At 43.5% G+C, this 19,544-nt stretch overlaps 1 pseudogene; it reads right to left on the bottom strand.

The window, feature by feature from the left end:
* Positions 1–1,484: 1,484 nt before the first annotated feature.
* Positions 1,485–11,655, bottom strand: LOC112254089 (annotated as a pseudogene).
* Between the last annotated feature and the right edge of the window lie 7,889 nt (positions 11,656–19,544).

The following is a 19,544-nucleotide window of genomic DNA, read 5'->3' as shown; positions in this document are numbered from 1 at the left end:
TTTATTCACTTAATAAGGGAGCAGGTCAATACAACATACAAATAAAAAGTGAATCAATTGAGTGCTCTACAATAATGATGACTGGTCGATGAATCACCCCCAGATGATTCATTGAGAGCCATGAGACAAAAGTACAAAGGTCTTTTATAGCCAAGATACACCCCTTTCAACCTACATGACCAACAACAGATGTATAGAACGGGTCACAAGGTTAAGATTTGTATGAAAGATACTTATAATTCTCAGCAGACAGTATCTGCAGTAAAAACAGTACTCTTTGTGTAGAGACCAGGGTCTGGCCCTGAGGTCATCTCTCCCTGGTACCATATAAAACAGAAACATTAACTCATGCTCTGGAATGCGGTCTCTTTAGGTTTTATCACCCAAAAGACATTGTAAATATCCTGTCAGTGTCATCTCCCAGAGGCCCATCCTCAGTAGAACACACAGATAATAGTTCTAAGAACCCTCTATTCTGTTACATAAAACAACCATTTGATGCAATAAAAGTATTATAACATAATGTTGCAGTTTTGCTCTCAGTGTCCACTGAAAGTTGACTCGTAACAACAACTGGGACATAAACAACTGGATCACTGGGCCAGACACTCTTAAATAGAAGCTGGACCAGCTCAGGTGAAACACCTTCCCATCTGGATGGAAAGCCAGCACAGGTGCATCTGAAATAAGATTGCTCAAATGTCAGTGCCCCTTGAATATTACATTTTAAAAGCCCACCAAAACATTAATCAAAACCAAAGATCCACTAAACCTGCCCAAGAAGAATGCTTACAAAAGAAAAACAACCACAACAAACTTAAAGACAGGAAGCAAATAAAACAGTGTCTACTGGCTGTAAACAGAGTAAACAGTAACAGCCAACAAAAGAACTGGTGTAACACATACTGACTAACGAGGTGACACCAATCAGTGCGCCCTACGTGCTAACGACCTAGACGTGCTAACAACCTCAAAGTCTAACCTCAAAACATAAATGGAAAAACCAAAGCCAGTAACACCTTCCCCCTTTAAGACAACAACAAATATATCCTATATTTTTGTTGGAAAAGTATGCGCACCACCAACAGAAAACAACTTCCATTTCACATTATAATCAACTACAATGCTTCACCTTCTACAATATTAACATGGTGTCTACTGGCTGTCAACAATTAAAAACAAGAAAAAAACATGTATTTCCAAATAATAATATACAATAGTATTATTTCTCACCTTTTTCTTTCTAAAGAATCTTAAAACAAATTTAGCAAAAAAACTCCACTAGCTTCTAGAACTCTCATCTTCCTAAAACTCACTTGCTTCTAGAACTCTCGTCTTACTAAAACTCACTTGCTTCTAGAACTCACGTCTTACTAAAACTCACTTTAGCTTCTTGAACGCCTGATAATCTTTTGACTGCCCAAATAATGAGAAAAAAAAAGCTTGCTACATTTTGTTTCAACTCTAAGTGTAACCAACTCTTCTTTTGAGCCCAAACAAAACTCATCTCCAATACGGAAAAACTTGCAGTCAAAATAAATTGTGATGCACTGACTAAAAGCAAAACACAAAACGTTTTAACTGCCCACCCTTGAGACAATCAGCAACCAAATACTCCTTTTACAATGTTTGATATAATGAAAAAACTCCTTCATGCATGTATTTTCTGATGTTTAATCAGATATCTTTTATCAGAGTATCTCTTGTCACATTGATCACAGCTAAAAGGTTTCTCTCCTGTATGTGTTCTCTGGTGTGATATCAGGTGGCTTGACTGAGTAAAGCTTTTCCCACATTGAGTACAGCTATAAGGATTATTTCCTGTGTGGGTTCTCTGGTGAGTAGTTAGCTGGCTAGATGTAGTAAAATTCTTCCCACATTGAGCACAGCTATGAGGTTTCTCTCCTGTGTGTGTTCTCTGGTGTGCTATCAAGTGGCTTGACTGAGTAAAATGCTTCCCACATTGATCACAGCTATAAGGTTTCTGTCCTGTGTGTGTTCTCTGGTGTGATATCAGGGTGTGTGGCCAAGAAAAACTCTTCCCACATTGACTACAGCTATAAGATTTCTCTCCTGTGTGTGTTCTCTGGTGTGATTTCAGGGTATGTGGCTGAGTAAAACTCTTCCCACATTGACCACAGCAAAAAGGTTTCTCTCCTGTGTGTGTTCTCTGGTGTACCAACAGATTGTTAAATGTCGTGTAACTCTTCCCACATTCATCACAGCTACAGGGTTTCTCTCCTGTGTGTGTTCTCTGGTGTGATTTTAATTGTCCTGAGAGAAGAAAACTCTTTCCACAGTCAGAGCAGCTAAAAGGTTTCTCTCCTGTATGGATTTTCTGATGCACTTTAACGACTTTTAAGGAGGTGAATCTCTTCCCACAATGAGCACAGCTATAGGGTTTAACTCCTGTGTGTGTTCTCTGGTGTGATATCAGGCTGGTTGACTGAGTAAAACTCTTCCCACATTGAGTACAACTATACGATTTCTCCCCTGTGTGTGTTCTCTGGTGTGATATCAGGCTGGTTGACTGAGTAAAACTCTTCCCACATTGAGTACAACCAAAAGGTTTCTCTCCTGTGTGGATTCTCTGGTGCATTGTAATGCCTGATGAGGTGAATCTCTTCCCACAATCAGAGCAGCAGTGAGTTCTCTTCCCTTTGGATCTCTGCTGGTGTTTCTTGAGGTGTTCTAATGTGGAGAGACTCTTCTTTGCCTTTTCAGCATCATGAGGTTGTTGAGGCTCCCCAGAGGATCCACAATAGTCACGTCTCTCTCCTGTGTGGACAACAAAGTCAGACAGGCGGTTAAAGGCCCACAACAGCAGAAATCCACTGTAAAAGGTGATGCCGACAGCATTAGCCATTACGTTGTACAACAATTGACCGTCTGTAATGAATGTTACAATTATTTAACAAAATGTCTTAAAATGAGAAAGAACAGTCATATTTTCATCTCGTTTTCACATTAGCAGTAACATTGATTATTGTAGGCTAGGAAAAAGTTATTAAAGTTGTTAAAATCCTAAGCAGTGTGCCAAATTACTTTTGTTTTCCAATATAGGACTCTTTCTGTGTTTGCTGAAATTGCGCCACGAGGGTGATGCACACGCAATTTCTTTGCAGAAACTCCTCCATGCTAACGAGGAAACCGCTAGTTTGGATGTAGCATATCTGCCTGGAGCAAAAATGGTGAGCAAAGATTTGTTTTTCACAATGTATTCTGAATATTACAGCGCACGATCAGGATGCTACTCAAGGAAACTCACATGAACTTCTTCAGTCTATTTGAACTCACATTCTTAAGCCTAGGGATCCCGTTAGCGTGACAACTTCCAGTGAAACTGGAGGGCGCACAATTCAAATTTATAATCATAAAAATGATGGATATTAAACATTTAGGTACATATACAGTTGAAGTCGGAAGTTTACATACACCTTAGCCCAAAACATTTAAACAAGGTTTTTTGACAATTCCTGATATTTATCCTAGTAAAAATGATCTGTTTTAGATCAGTTAGGGTCACCACTTTATTTTAAGAATAAGAAATGTCAGAATAATAGCAGAGAGAATTATTTATTTCAGCTTTTATTTCTTTCATCACATTCCCAGTGGGTCAGAAGTTTACATACACTCAATTAGTATTTGGTAGCATGGCCTTTAAACTGTTTAACTTCGGTCAAACATTTCATGTAGCCTTCCACAAGCTTCCCAGATTCCAAGAACACAGGATGAGATGTTACTATCCTTTGTGCAAGCACTTCCAAGAGTTAATGAACAGTGAGCGTGGTGGTGAAATTTGGGGAGCGCATCATCAGTAGTGTACCTTTGGTTCCTGGTTCCACTGTCCCTGTTTGGCAAGAGAGACTGCCTTGGCCCACCTTGCAGCCTCCTCCTGATGACGTACTTCCTGCACTACCATCTTCCGCCGCTCGGGTGCAGTGGCCTTACTCCAAGCAGCACGGCTAGTTAGCCCAAGGCCTCCTCTCCCTTGCTGAACATGACCCACAATGTCAGCATGTCTGAGGGCTGCTGTTGCCTCCTGGACTACTTTTCCTGGCCTCCATTTTCGCCCAGTTGCCAAGGTCGGCACGTTGTTGCTCACCACTGGGTCTCGAGATTCATTCAGTGTCATCTGGAGCCTGGTTTTTGCACACTTGAATTCCTCTGTTAGACTGGTGAGGGGCAGCTTGAGGACACCATCTCCATAGAGGCCTATGGTGGTAAGGCATCGTGGAACTCCGAGCCACTTCTTTAAGTAGCCTGTGACTCCTCTTTCCATCTTCTCCACTGTTGAGATTGGAACCTCATACAGTGCTAAGGGCCACAACACCCGGGGTAGGAGACCAAACTGCAGACACCAGGCCTTTAACTTTCCAGGTAGCTGGGTGTTGTCGATGGACTGTAGGCTACTACTGATGTCTTTGCACAGCTGTTGCACCTGGTCTTTGTCCTTCAGGCTTGCATCATACCACCTTCCAAGGCTTTTTACCGGCTGCTCAGACACTGTTGGGATTTGGTCATCTCCGATGAAGAATTTCAGGTCAGAGAGTACTCCCTTCACAATCGAGATGCTGCGTGACTTGGATGGTTTAATCTTCATACGGGCCCAGCTGATGTTCTCCTCGAGTTTTCTGAGCAGTCTCCTGGTGCATGGGACAGTGGTGGTCAATGTTGTAATGTCGTCCATGTAGGCTCTGAGTGGAGGGAGGCGGAAACCAGAGTCGACTCGCTGTCCACCAGCAACCAGCAAAATGTTCCAAGCAGCCAGAGAACCCTGATATTCCTGCCTTCTGTACAGATGTATCGACGTACACATTCCTCTGCAGGTACTCGGCCATCCTCTGGGCAATGACCCTAAAGAAGATTTTACCCTCGACATTCAGTAAGGAGATTGGGCGGAATTGGCTGATGTTCACTGCATCCTTCTCCTTAGGGATCAGGACCCCGCCTGCCCTACGCCACACGTTGGGTATTATCTTCTTCTGCCAAGCTGTTCTCATAAGCCTCCAGAGGAACCTCAGGACGTCTGGTGCGTTCTTATACACTTTGTACGGGACTCCATTTGGCCCCGGGGCTGATGCTGTTCTTGCCCGTCGAACTGTGTTTTCCACCTCTTTCCATGTCGGAGGGCTGGTCTCAATATGATGTTCCGGGGGTTCAATGGGTGGGATATCTGATGGGATGGCCAGATGTTCATGTCGCTTTGAGTCAAAGTTTGTTGTTCTCAGGTGCTCCTCTAGGTCTTTCTTTGTTGTTTTTAGAGCTCCACTTTTTTCCTTTGTGAAGAGACTTAAGGAACTTGAAGGGATCTTTATAGAATCGAGTTCTAGTTTGCTCTTTCTTCCTTCTGCATTTCCGTAGGTTCTCTGCTCTACGGAGGGATGCCAACCGGGTTTTGATGTCAGCCTGAAGTGCCTCTATGCCCTCCTTTTCCACTTCCGAGGCCTTCTTCCACTGTTTCTTAAGCTGCCGCCTTTCTTGAACGAGGCACTTGATTTCTTGTTGCCTCCTGGAAACTGGTGGGGTTGGAACCTTTCTCCCGCCTTTTGCCTCTTCCACTCCAAATCTTTCTGTCCCGTACTCATAGATGATGTCCCCCATCCTCTCCAACTTCTTCTCCACTGTGCCTCGAAGTTTCTCGAGGGTCAAGGTAAGGTCAGTATTCACTGTTTCCCACAACTTCTTGTCACTGGCGCCAGGCCACTTCACATACGGTCTGTGCCCTGGCAGTCTCCTCTCGACTGCAGGTCTGGGAGGCTGGGTGAGTTCCACTCCTGTTGTTGGTTCCACCTCAGTTGTTACTTCGGTGCTTGAGTTTACGTCCTCCATGACAGTGGTACTGATGCACTGCAAACTATGGTTTACGTCCAGTTGCTGTGCTTCATTCGACTGATTTGATCGCTTTCGCAGAAAGTAATCAATGCGAGTTCTCTGTCTCTCTTTATCCAAACACCCCTTCTTCCCCTGGTGGATCCTCAACCCATGGTGTGATGTAACTTTCCTCCAACCACAGACACATACCTGCATCTGTTTGTGGCCCACTGTTGCAGCAGAACTTGTGACAGTTGCTGTGGTGTTCTCTTGTGCTGTGCTCTCATTACTCGTAGTCGTTTCCAGTCCAGTCGTTACCATGTTGTCAGCCGATGAGTCATCTTCCGCCCCCGCTCTCGCAGACTCTAGGGGTATTCTCGTATGTTGACTTTCTGTAGCTAAAGCGGGTGTTTCCAACATACTGCGAAGCATGGGAAACTACAGAAATGGGAAGCTACCCCATGACTGTCCCAGTGGGGTCTATTCCCTCCGGTCAGCCGTCTCTCCGTGCCGCCACAAGGACTTTCCCCTGTTGTCAGCTGATCTTTCTCAGCAGTCACTGGACAAGTCCAGATATTCAGATTCCAAGAACACAGGATGAGATGTTACTATCCTTTGTGCAAGCACTTCCAAGAATTAATGAACAGTGAGCGTGGTGGTGAAATTTGGGGTTCGCATCATCAGTAGTGTACCTTTGGTTCCTAGGGTGTTTCGGCCTTTCACACTATACACCCTGCCACAATAAGTTGGGTGTATTTTGGCCCATTCCTCCTGACAGAGCTGGTGTAACTGAGTCAGGTTTGAAGGCCTCCTTGCTCACACACGCCTTTTCAGTTCTGCCCACACATTTTCTATAAGATTGAGGTCAGGGCTTTGTGATGGCCACTCCAATACCTTGACTTTGTTGTCCTTAAGCCATTTTGCCTCATCTTATGGAAGTATGGTTGCGGTCATTGTCCATTTGGAAAACCCATTTGCGAACAAGCTTTAACTTGCTGACTGATGTCTTGAGGTGTTGCTTCAATATATCCATATACTTTTCCTTCCTTCCCCCTTTTCCCTCCAAACATAACAATGGTCATTATGGCCAAGCAGTTCTGTTTTTGTTTCATCAGACCAGAGGACATTTCTCCACAAAGAACGATCTTTGTCCCCATGTGCAGTTGCAAACCGTAGTCTGGCTTTTTTATGGCGCTTTTGGAGCAATGGCTTCTTCCTTGCTGAGCGGCCATTCAGGTTACGTCGAAATAGGACTTGTTTTACTGTGGATATAGATACTTTTGTACTTGTTTCCTCCAGCATCTTCACAAGGTCCTTTGCTGTTGTTCTGGGATTGATTTGCACTTTTCGAAACCAAAGTACGTTCATCTTTAGGAGACAGAACGCGTCTCCATCCTGAGCGGTATGATGGCTGCGTGGTCCCATGGTGTTTATATTTGCGAACTATAGTTTGTACAGTTGAACGTGGTACCCTCAGGCACTTGGACATTGCTCCCAAGGATGAACCAGACTTGTGGAGGTCTACAATTGTTTTCTGAGGTCTTGGCTGATTTCTTTAGATTTTCCCATGATGTCAAGCAGAGAGTCACTGAGTTTGAAGGTAGACCATGAAATACATCCCCAGGTACACCTCCAATTGACTCAAATGATGTCAATTAGCCTATCAGAAGATTCTAAAGCCATGACACCATTTTCTGGAATTTTCCAAGCTGTTTAAAGGCACAATCAACTTAGTGTATGTAAACTTCTGACCCACTGGAATTGTGATACAGTGAATTATAAGTGAAATAATCTGTCTGTAAAAAATTGTTGAGTAATCCACTTGTTCAACATGCAGACAAAGGAATCCAAAAAGATACCACTAAACTTGGTTTCAACAAGTCAAAATATGTTTCTATTTACTCCTCAGATACTCTAAATGTAATCAAACTTTAATATTTCTTACGGAAAGAAGTATGTTCAATTAGGAAACCGATTTTAGCAGGTGCGTCCTGTCTTCATGTCGCGTGTGCAAACACGAATTTCCATGACTGTGTCCCTGAACTAAAACTGATATTTCTTATTCGTTTTGGAAGTTACAAGCCTGAAACCTTGAACAAAGACTGCTGACACCCTGTGAAGCCATAGGAACTACATCCTGGGAGCTAATATTCAGTATGCCCTTTCTCTTGCAATTCTAAGTCTCTCTCAAAAATAAATCTGTTTGGTTTTTCTTTAGATTTTATCCTACCATATCTATTGGGTTATTCTCCTACATTATTTTTTTTACATTTCTACAAACTTCAAAGTGTTTTCTTTCCAATGGTACCAATTAAATACATATCCTGGCTTCAAGGGCCTGAGCAACAGGCAGTTTACTTTGGGCATGTCATTCAGACAGGAAGTGGAGAAAAAAGGGGCCTAGCCCTAAGAATTAAGCTCTGTCTATTCACTAGTTCACCAACGTGGGGGAAAACTCAGGGGAGTAACCTCCATTTCCAGGTTGCTTATGAGTGCATTTTACATTACATTGGATTATAATTGTAAAGCTTGCTTGAATCTCCTGCTTAATATGTTTGTGTTATTGTCGCAAATCATCTGCTTTAAACTTTAAAAAACACTTCAACAAGTAACATGTACTTTGGCTAGCTTTGCCATCACCCTGACAATGAGGGTTTGTAAGTGTTTGCCAAATTGGCACATAACTTCACCTAACAATAATATAGACCTACTGTAGGACCCATAACATCACCTAACAATAACATAGATCTACTGTAGGACCCATAACATCACCTAACAATAACACAGATCTACTGTAGGACCCATAAAATCACCTAACAATAACATAGATCTACTATAGGACCCATAACGTCACCTAATAATAACAGACCTACTGTAGGACCCATAAGGTCACCAAACAACAAATATGTTGTGATGTTTGTCATTTGACACCGATTCAGAAAGTGATTTCTTGAATCAGCTGATGATAGTTGAACATGTGACTGTAACTAAACAACTACAGTATTAAGAATGATGTGACATTTCTGAAGAATCACGTTAATGACAGTATCCATTTGGCTGTTGTCAATCAACTTCAGATGACTCTCAGTTAAAACCATTGGATTTAGCAAACTGAAATTATGTAGGATTTCTATGCCCATGAAAACTGTTTTCCCAGCGTAACATAAGGAGACACTAAATGATAGGTAGTTCAAGTGCATTTCAGAGATCTGAATACAAAAAACTGTCTGACAACAAGATCCCGTATTTAAGATGACTTCTTATCCTCTGCAAAATTAGCCTAAAGCTGCGTCTGTCCCGAACTCACTGGAAGAGGAAACTGAGGGCCCAGAATATTTTAGACAATGTCGCAAGCTTGCTATTGCGAGTTTTGGCCGACCCAGTTGATAGAATGTTTCAAGTTCGTATAGCCAATGTGATTTATAGGATATTTATTTTTTATCCTGATATTTTCTACCTGCAATGTTTTAATTTTTGGCTTTATGTAGGCTATTTTTACATAGTTGGCAATAAAAGTTACTTTTAGATTTGTATAATTTTCTTCTTCTGGTTAGGTTATATTGATGACTGGCTCCCTCTAGTAATTTGTGTAACTGTAATTATTTAATCAAACAGCGTGCTTAAAGCATCAGACAAGTTATGTACATATAGTTGATTTTATAAAAACACATGGGGCGATTGGTAGAAAAAACAGATGACTCTTGGTTGACCAATATTTATTTTAGTTGGGGACAGCACTAGAACATGAATTTGGGGTTCCCGAGTGGCGCAGCGGTCTAAAACAATGCATCTCAGTGCTCGAGGCGTCACTACAGACACAGCCTGGATTTGAACCAGGCTATAACAACCGGGCCGTGATTGGGAGTCCCATAGGGCGGTGCACAATTGGCAAAGTGTCGTCCGGGTTAGGCAGTCCGCCTATAAGAATTTGTTTTTAACTGACTTGCCTAGTTAAATAAAGGTTATATTTAAACAAATATTTTAAAAATGTGTTTTATGACAAACCGTGTTTTTTTTTTTACAAAGATGTCAAGGAACCAACTTTGAGAAGGGTTTAAAGCAAAGGTTCCAAACCAATTCATCAATGTAATTGAATCTAGGTATGTTTTGTAATTGAATATAGGTATGTTTCACCTTTAATGTAATTTAATCTAGGTATGTTTAATGTAATGGAATCTAGGTATGTTTTGCCTTTAATGTAATGGAATCTAGGTATATTTTGCCTTCAATGTAATGGAATCTAGGTACATTTTGCCTTTAATGTAATGGAATCTAGGTACGTTTTGCCTTTAATGTAATGGAATCTAGGTACGTTTTGCCTTTAATGTAATGGAATCTAGGTACGTTTTGCCTTTAATGTAATGGAATCTAGGTACGTTTTGCCTTTAATGTAATGGAATCTAGGTACGTTTTGCCTTTAATGTAATGGAATCTATGTACGTTTTGCCTTTAATGCAATGGAATCTATGTATGTTTTGCCTTTAATGCAATGGAATCTATGTATGTTTTGCCTTTAATGTAATGGAATCTATGTATGTTTTGCCTTTAATGTAATGGAATCTAGGTATGTTTAATGGCATGGAATCTAGGTATCTTTAATGGCATGGAATCTAGGTATGTTTAATGTAATGGAATCTAGGTATGTTTAATGGCATGGATTCGAGGTAGGTTTAATGTAATGGAGTAAAAATAATTGTCAATATATATCTAAGAAATCTCGGTGCTCAAAGCTTCACATGGAACCACAGTAACCATAGTAACACGTTGGATAACATTCACAACATGGAACAACAGTAACCATAGTAACACATTGGCTAACATTCAAGGCTACAGACTTACTTACAAGCCCTTAACCAAAAATAAGTCAAGAAAAATAAGTGTTTAGTAAAAAAATACAAAATAAAAGTAACAAATAATTATACAGCAGCAGTAAAATAACAATAGCGAGGCTATATACAGGGAGAACCAGTACAGAGTCTATGTGCGGGGCACCGGTTAGTAATGAGGCTATATACAGGGAGTACCGGTACAGAGTCAATGTACGGTGACACCGGATAGTTGAGGTAATATGTACATGTAGGTAGAGTTATAAATGCCTATAAATGTTAAACTGTCGTACACCATCAGAACCCAAAATATAAGCTTTTTTTTACTCGGTATATACACCGAATAAAAGGAGCAAGCAGGTATGATTTTCTCTTTCATTTTGAGCCCTTGGGAAGAAGGCACCAGAGCCTACCCTGCTAACGGGTTCCCAATAGATAACACAACCACAAAGTGCATGAAAGCATGAGGTGTGGCTAACGTTTGCACGCTTTCGCTAGCTACCAAGCTAGCATACAAACTCGGTTGCACAGAGTAGATCCTCCATATGATGTTGAGAAATAGTGCATTGTGGGCAGTGTAGAAGACCCCTCTTTCACAGTGCTGCTACTCTCTTGTTAATTATCTATGAGTCACTTTAAGTGATTTTAAGTGATACTTAAAACTTTAACTTTAAGTGATACTACTGATTGCCCCTCTAAGACTACATATTGGGCTAATCTAATAGGAAATATTGAGGACTACAATATTTCAGGCATTGTCATTGGATGCGTTTGATCAATTGTTAACGTTTTGTTGACGGTCCACTCTTGATGTTCTACAAGTTATAGTGAAGCTTCAGCCATTCCTACAGAACAACATTAAAGTGTACAACCGCTTTACTGCATATTGGTTCAAAGACTGTAGAGACGGTACTTACTGGTGTTGAACAGATCTCCAACCTCCTCTTCTTCCTTCTCCTCTTTCAATGTGACAGTCATCTCCCCCTCCTCCTCCTTTTTCACTCCAAAAACGGCATCCTCCTCTTCTTTTACTGTAACAGCCGCCTCTTTCACTCTGAACGCATCTTCCTCTTCTTTCACTGTAACGTCTTTCCCTTCTTCTTTCACGGTAACAGCTTCACCCTCTACTTGTTTTTGTATTGTAACAGCCTCCTCTTCCTCCTCCTCTTTCACAAGAGCTTCTTTCTCCGTCCAGCATACCTCTTCTTTATCAGAAGGAGAGTAGCTTAGTGAAATCATGGTCGGGGATGTTAGCTAGCTAGCATTAGCGACTAGCCTAGTTCTAAGTTAACTTAGCAAACCAGCTAGCTGACAAACAACGTAAATATATAATCAAATGGGCCAACAAGTACATATGACAGAAGAGTGTTTAATACACAGCGACTAATATACACCAACACAGTGTAAAGATCGTGAATGTTGTAGCTATGTTTGCTAGAAAGCTACCGAGGTGTCTGACTAGCTGTTGTTGTTGAAGGAGCGTCCCGTCCACTAGATTATACGTCATACTGGCAGCGTCGCCTGAACCTAAAAGACACACATCGCCATCTGCTGACTGGAGTGAGCAATGCAGTTGAGGAACCAAAGGTTAATTTCTCATTTATTCCAGAAAAGTGTAATATTATATTAAATCGTTCAAAGAGAATCATGTGTTGATTGATTCGTGTTTAATGAGTGAGCATTTAAAACAAACTTTACACCCCACTACATATTTGCATTGAACCATACTTCTGACATGGATCATTTTGACCCCAGAGGCATATCTTTTATCATAGCCAAAAATGTGGTTTATTCAATTCTTCAATGCTCCTATAGTTTCTGGTAATAGACTACACCAGCAGTCGTCATGCTCCTATAGTTTATGGTAATAGGCTACACCAGCATTCGTTATGCTCCTATAGTTTCTGGTAATAGGCTACACCAGCAGTCGTCATGCTCCTATAGTTTATGGTAATAGGCTACACCAGCAGTTGTTATGCTCCTATAGTTTCTGGTAATAGGCTACACCAGCAGTCGTTATGCTCCTATAGTTTATGGTAATAGGCTACACCAGCAGTCGTTATGCTCCTATAGTTTCTGGTAATAGGCTACACCAGCAGTCGTTATGCTCCTATAGTTTCTGGTAATAGGCTACACCAGCAGTCAGCAACCTTTTCCAATTGGTGCCAAGTTATCTGATCATTTCTACTGATCTGGTGCCAGTTAAGATTTTCATATTCACATTTTATTGGAACAGTTTAATTTAATTTATATTAGTAATAATAATTATTATAGTCTTTATCTCAACATAATTCTCAGTGGTTAATCTACATTCTATTTAAATGAAAATGATAAAGAAACATGTTTATTGCCCTTGCTAAGTTTTAAAAAAATAACCTACATAAAGCTCAAAAATGCTAACATTGCAGCCTGCATGTATAAAATATCCTGATAAATAAATATCATATACAACTCATTGGCTACACAACGCCTGTCTGCAACGAACTGGAAACATTGGATCAACTATCTACTGGGTCGGCCCAAAACTCGAGATAGCAAGCTTGCAACATTGTATAAAATATTCTGGGCCCTCAGTTTCCCCTGCCAGTGAGTTCTCGACCGACACAGCTGTAGGCTATTTGTGAAAGGGATAAGAAGTAATCAGGTATTTTGACATTTCCACTGGATCAGCGCATTACGTTTTTCCCTTTCGTGCTGAGTGGTTATCGAAAGGGCGAGAGCTGGAAATATTTTTCAAATACTTTGAGGAACTATTCTCATTTGCAATTGTTTTTGATTAGACTTAGTTTATTTGCTGTTTGAGGTGAATAAAGCATTACTTTGAGAAGCTCCACAACTCATTAGTGGTGGTGCGTTAAGACAATCAGAAATACTATCAGACATCACCAAATGGGCACATTTATAGGCCTACATTTGCGCTAAGAACAGGTAGACTAGTCCTACTTCTATGCGTAATTGGGTGTGTGTCCTTACTCAACATTGACAGGAGTGTTTCAAACAAAATACAATTAATAAATTGACAAATCTTGCCAAGTAAGGTATGGGTGGTCTGCCAGGGGCTGTTTCATTTAGTATCCGTTTGGGTCGGCATGGGGAATGATTGTATTTTCCCATAGTATGTTTTACTCAAGTTGACCGACTAAAAGGGAGTGTAGGGAGTGTAACTCTATGACTGGATTCGGGCTAAACTTTGAACATTGAGATATTAAAGACATGATAGATCAGACGCAGAGTATATAAAGGAGTGAGATCTTTTGAAAGACAGAGTGGCTGTGGAATGTGCTGGGTGGACGGGAGGAGATCACAGGATTGCTATAAGGGAAGCGGATGGACATCTGTGGATTAGGCGAAGGAGGGGTTGAGGTCAGGTCAGATCCCCTGAAAGGAGTAACAAGGGTTTAGTGTCCTGTTACCCTCTTCCTGTCGACCCAGAAGATGTAAGTATTGGAGAGAAGGAGGAGTGTCCAAAGTGTGGTATATATACTTGTGATGGTGAGAACATGTTTTTGTCTGAACTATGGCGGTAATGACCCTTTGGGAAGAATTTAACTTGGTTAAGCTTCTCTAGTGTCCGTGAGTTACTTACTCTGAAAAATTAGAACCTAACACTATAATTACTGTTCCCTGAAGGAGGGAAACGAGGTGCAAAACCTGTTTGGCCCCACTCCATCCTGGGTCGGTGAAGAGCGGTTTTAAATTTAAGGAATAAACCCGAGCCTCACGCTCATCACCTGTGGAAGGCGGTGCTTCCAGCGAGGCGTGAATTTAAGATTGTTCAGCCTGAAGTAGGCCTCTAATGTGCCCTTGTGATAACAGTCAGCTGTATGCGGCTCATGGGGTATCGTCACGGGTACGTTCAGACCCTTGACCATCACGTACCAGATGCCACTATTGTAGCAGATGGAACCGGGAGCCCATAGGCTACGGTAGTGTTGGTTCGTGATATAATAGTTGAAGCCGTTGACATTTACCTCCATACTGACTCCAAACAGGCCTCCTACAATTGCCGTGATGGGTATAAATTGGGACTCTTGATAGCACGCACCCTTGTTCATTGCATTTATGTCATTGCAGACTCCAAGCAACGTGACAGTGGCAGTTTCGAGGCTGAAACTTTTCACTGCTAGGTGTACCATCACGGCCAGAGATGCATTGGCAGTAGAGACTGGCCCCGGTTGATGTTGGTACAGAGTCACTCTTCGAGTACATGAAGAGGACCCACAGTGCCTCTATGAGTGTACCATAGGTGATGAGACGTGCTCACGTCCACGCTGCCCTTCATCTTCATGTACACAGTGGAGGCGATGTTTCCCATGCAAGGTCTTTTCATTACAGTAGCTGAAACAGGTTGCTTGGTGTCCAATTTGGGGCTCAATCGTGTCACAGTTAGGAATTTGTGGCCTTTGTGAAACCCAAGCGTATCTACATTCTCCACCAGTAGCCCTTTGCATAACCGAAGATAGTTGATGTCATCTTCTCGTTCGGGTACCCCAGGTGCCTTATCTTCACTAGACTGCGAGTGAAGTTCAGGTGAAAGCGAACCGGGCTCAGAGGTCCCAGCTGAGGGATTGTGTTCTTCAAGGTCATCTGAATTGTAATAGGTTTCCTCGCTGGCGACTTTGATTGCCATGCGTAAACTATCATCGAGTCCTAACAGATCCTGGTCCTCGTTACAACCCCAGAGCGTGTTGCACCATGGGTCAAACTCACTGTCTGGGCCATGAAGGGACTTGGTGATGGTTCTAGCGCAATACCTAGTTACGCTACCCCTGATGCTACTGTGAAGGCTGTGCGCCAGAGTGCCAAGGTACGCGAAGGGAGGTTCATTCTGTTCGAGGTACAACCCGTCCCCGTGCTCCTTGACGAACCATCTGTCTCCGCTCTCTATTGCGTTCTTGACACTGTTCGGAATCAAGTTAAGATTACTGGCGTAGGGCAGCTGCACCAGCAGTTCAGGAACGTATAGCTCTGTGACACTTAGTACGGTGTCCGTGTCGAGCAGGTCACGGAACACTATCCGTAGAGCCTGCATGATCTCTCTATTGTCAAGGACTGCGCATTGGTACGAGCCCTCAGTCAGGCGCTCAAGGTTCAGTGTGGGAGCCTGTGGTGTCATCATCCTCAGCTAACTCAAACACGCATGTCCCACAAGCTGCGAACGTTAAATCTATGGTAGAGCTCACGAGTCGGTCAGGCGCACTGTCACCCTCTGCAGCAAAGCAAGGTAGCAAACCTTTGTGCAACAGCTTGATGGTTAGGTTCTTTTCTGATTCGCTTATCTGCCTGAGACTGACTAGAGTGTTGACGGGACCCAAAAGGTGCTTTGTGTAATGATCGGAGCTGACCTTGACACGGCCTCCTGTGCTCATGGGTATGAAACGTTCAAAAAAAATTCTGGACTTACGCATCTCCACCCTCTAACTAGCTGCTCGAGTGTGTACATGGGGCTTGGTGACACGGGGAGGGCCAGCGCTTTGAAAAGCTGATAACACGCTCTGGTGCTGTTGATAAAGACGGGCCATAACCTAGCTGAGAACCTGAGCATGTTAGGAGTCCTCAAGGTGAGGTCGTCCACAGCTGAGGCCGCAACTCTAGGGAAGCACAACACAAGGGCTCGTGCTATCACGTCTACGTCTTGGGCTCTGGCTTTCATATCATCTGGGGCCTTGGTTAGTACGTCCACGGCTGTCTAGACGTTGAAGTTGTCCTCGCTTCTAATCTGGTACACGTCAGGCTCCCGCTTTGGGGAGAATCTGTCGTTTTGAATAATGAACTGTAAGAGCTCGTGGTTGGGATCGGGCCGCGGTTGTTGTACCTGTGCTCAGGGCTCTCTCTTCGGATACAACTGGCAGGTGATCATTGGCGAACATCACAATGAGAGCCTCTAGGTCAGACGACGCTGCCTTCACTTTGTAGTCCTGGTACCTTGCTGAGTGTATCACTGTGGACTCTGTCCATGCTTCTAGCAAGTGCAGGACATCACACCTCTGAAGCCTGTGGATATGATACAGAAGCCAGCACAGTTGAATCACAGCTTCGATTCGCACAAGCCAGTCGCGCTGACGAGACGCCTCCACTGCGGCACACTCCATGAGAAACACACACGATGTCAGGAGTCGACTCTGACATTGGCCACAGGTGATCCTGCTAATGCAACCTTCAGAGCAGCGCACTGCCTGCACAGCGGACCAAGGAGTGTAGCCGCACCATCTCATCTTGTCCAAGATTAATGTTACCATTCTGTCACTGTGCGCATTAATGGGGTTGATCGAACATTTTCGACAGTGAGCAAATTCCATGGAACCGGTCCTGTTTTTCATGACACTGTTCCAATTATAAAACTCCTGGGCCCATCCTAGCTTCAGCTCGTTGTTGGTCTTGCATACTTCTTTGCGCTCTTCGATCCAATCTGAACGAAGGATTTAATGAAGCATCGGAGTTGGCATGGCATCAAAGACAAAGGGCCCGAATAACTCTATGCCTTCGTTCATGTTGCTTTTGTTCAACAGCCACTTGTTTGCCAGATAAAGTAGCCCATTGTCGTTCTTTTGTTCAAGGACTATTCTGTTTAGTTCTGGCATATGTGTGCAGATCAGACCCGCTTGTCTCAACTGAAATAACGAGTGGCTACACTCATCCTTTTCTGATAGCCACGTGCCGTTAGGCGACACATCCTGCATATGTATCGCACCTTGCACGGATATAACTGCATATACATAGAGTATGGGAGTCTCAGACTTTTCAAATAATGTACATTTGGCCTGAGTTGCCTGGTCGGTTGCTTCGAACACCTCCACGTAAGGTACCATGCGCCCGGTCCGCGCTACTTGGAAGGGTACTTTGGGGCTGTTGTGTACGCCGTTGCATCTTATTGACTCTGCTTGACTCCAATAATGAGAACAGTGTAGACACGACTCGTAGTTGACATCGTCCTCATCTCGGTTATCTTCTCCTCTGCTGTAGAGCAGGTATTCACAACCCGAATCCATGCTGTAGGAGCCCTATCCGCGATACAAGTGCAAGATTAGTACCTACACACGCCACTCCAACATTGCCTTGCAGCCGGCGGGGGTTGGTCACTGCAAAGCGTTCATCTCAGCGTACCGGCACCGAGACACCGAGTCTCTGAGCTCTGTTTGAACATGAGCAACTTGCAGCTCATGAGAGCCCTGGTTCCTCGTCATCTTTCTCACTTGGGAGACAAGCATAGACCTTTCGTACAGCAGAGTCTTCATGGAGATCTCCCCAGCCCCGATCATGGCCTCAAGTACCATAGAGGTCGCTGCGGATATCAAAGTGCAGATAGTTCATGCACGAGTCCCAACTCCACGTTGCTGAACTGTTGTCTAAACGGCTGCGGATGTCCTGTATCGAGGTGTCAACGAGCCCTTTACGTTTTTCAAAATCCTTAGGTGCTGACGAGAGGTTGTAATCTATCTTCTTGAGCGCAAGCTTCTCCCACGGCCCTTGGGGTGATAGAGCCCACCTTGTGTAGCATGCGAGCCAAGTAGGCCTTTGCCTCAGACCAAGGCTCCCCGTGGCTTACACCAGGCCTGTCCTGAGTCAGGTTGATAAACTCCATCACCGTGATGTCCCTTGAACCTTGGAACACATCTCTCTCCACACCTCTATGTATCTAACGTACAGATTGGTGTAGCGCTGGAGGATCATCCTGAGCGTCTCACTGTCGGTATAGCACTTGTTGAGGGCTTCGTGTACGGCAACAATGTCACTGTTGCACTTACCATCTTCACGCTCAGGCTCAGTTTTGACAGCATCTAGAGCCTGTCTCTTTGCAGCCAGCCGAACCATCTCCTGCACGAGGTTGTTGCGTCCCAGTGCAGCCTGCACCATGTAGTGGAGATGCTCGTCGCTCAAGTCGACTCTAAGCTCGGGGTACCACTCTAGGACCTTCTTGAAACCTATCATAAGCTCAGAAACGGTCTTGGTATAGCTGGCGAGGGTCCATCTGTAGTTCTCAGCTGTGGCCTTACAGTGGGCGTCATAGGCTTCGTTTCGGATGCATCTACATTTGGAACCGGTCGATCGGTCCCCGTGCCCTCCTCCGGGCATCTTTTCTCTATCTAGGTCTCCAGAGGTCCACTTTGTAACTCTCCATGACGGACCGTGTATCTGTTCGGTTCCGGGAGCGTCGTCGTCATTGTGGTGGTAATAATGGTAATCGTAGTAGTCCTTGCCCTGATCAGAGCAGGGTATTGAAATGCTCTCTTCACTGTCGCTATTTCCAAAACGTATAACTCTAAGCGGGTTCCTAGGTACGATGTCGAAGGAATATTCCGAACTCATACTGATGTCATGGAAATAATCAGGATTCTTCTCGCTCTCATATTCATATTTCACAGATCTTTCTTCCATTGATTTCACGTGTCTCCCTTTACAGGGTCCAGCGCGCTGGTCGACTGAGCCGAGCCTGGCCTCACAGAGGACATCGCCTCAGCCCTGAAGATATTGTCATACTTTGAGAATATATCTTTAACCACCCTGGCCAAGGTGGCTCTCAAGGGGAGAGAATGATCAAAAGTGTCAGCCCTCTTCCAGAGCAAAAGGGTTCACTTCCCGCTGGCCATTTCATTGATACAAGCCTACCCGGTCGTGCTGGATACAACTGTATCTCTGCTATGAGCCCCAAAAAGTGTATTGCGAGATCTCTCCTTCGTATGTGTGATAAGTACATCTTCTACATCTACACCTGTCTCAGATGGCGAAGACTTCGGCTCAGGGACGATGAACTATCGAGCCTATTCGGCGCCCATAGTGATGTGTTTGCCCAGTTAGATCCTAAATGGCTATCTAGGTTCATGGTGAGGTGCAGGGTCTTGTACCTAAGAGAACTCAAGAGGTCTCTTGGTTTGTCACCCCTCAGTATATCCAATAACGTGTACA

Source organism: Oncorhynchus tshawytscha, linkage group LG07 (genome assembly GCF_018296145.1).
Source record: "Oncorhynchus tshawytscha isolate Ot180627B linkage group LG07, Otsh_v2.0, whole genome shotgun sequence".
Taxonomy (NCBI): domain Eukaryota; kingdom Metazoa; phylum Chordata; class Actinopteri; order Salmoniformes; family Salmonidae; genus Oncorhynchus; species Oncorhynchus tshawytscha.
The sequence above is the reverse complement of the archived record's forward strand: the minus strand, read 5'-3'. Positions and strand labels throughout refer to the sequence as shown.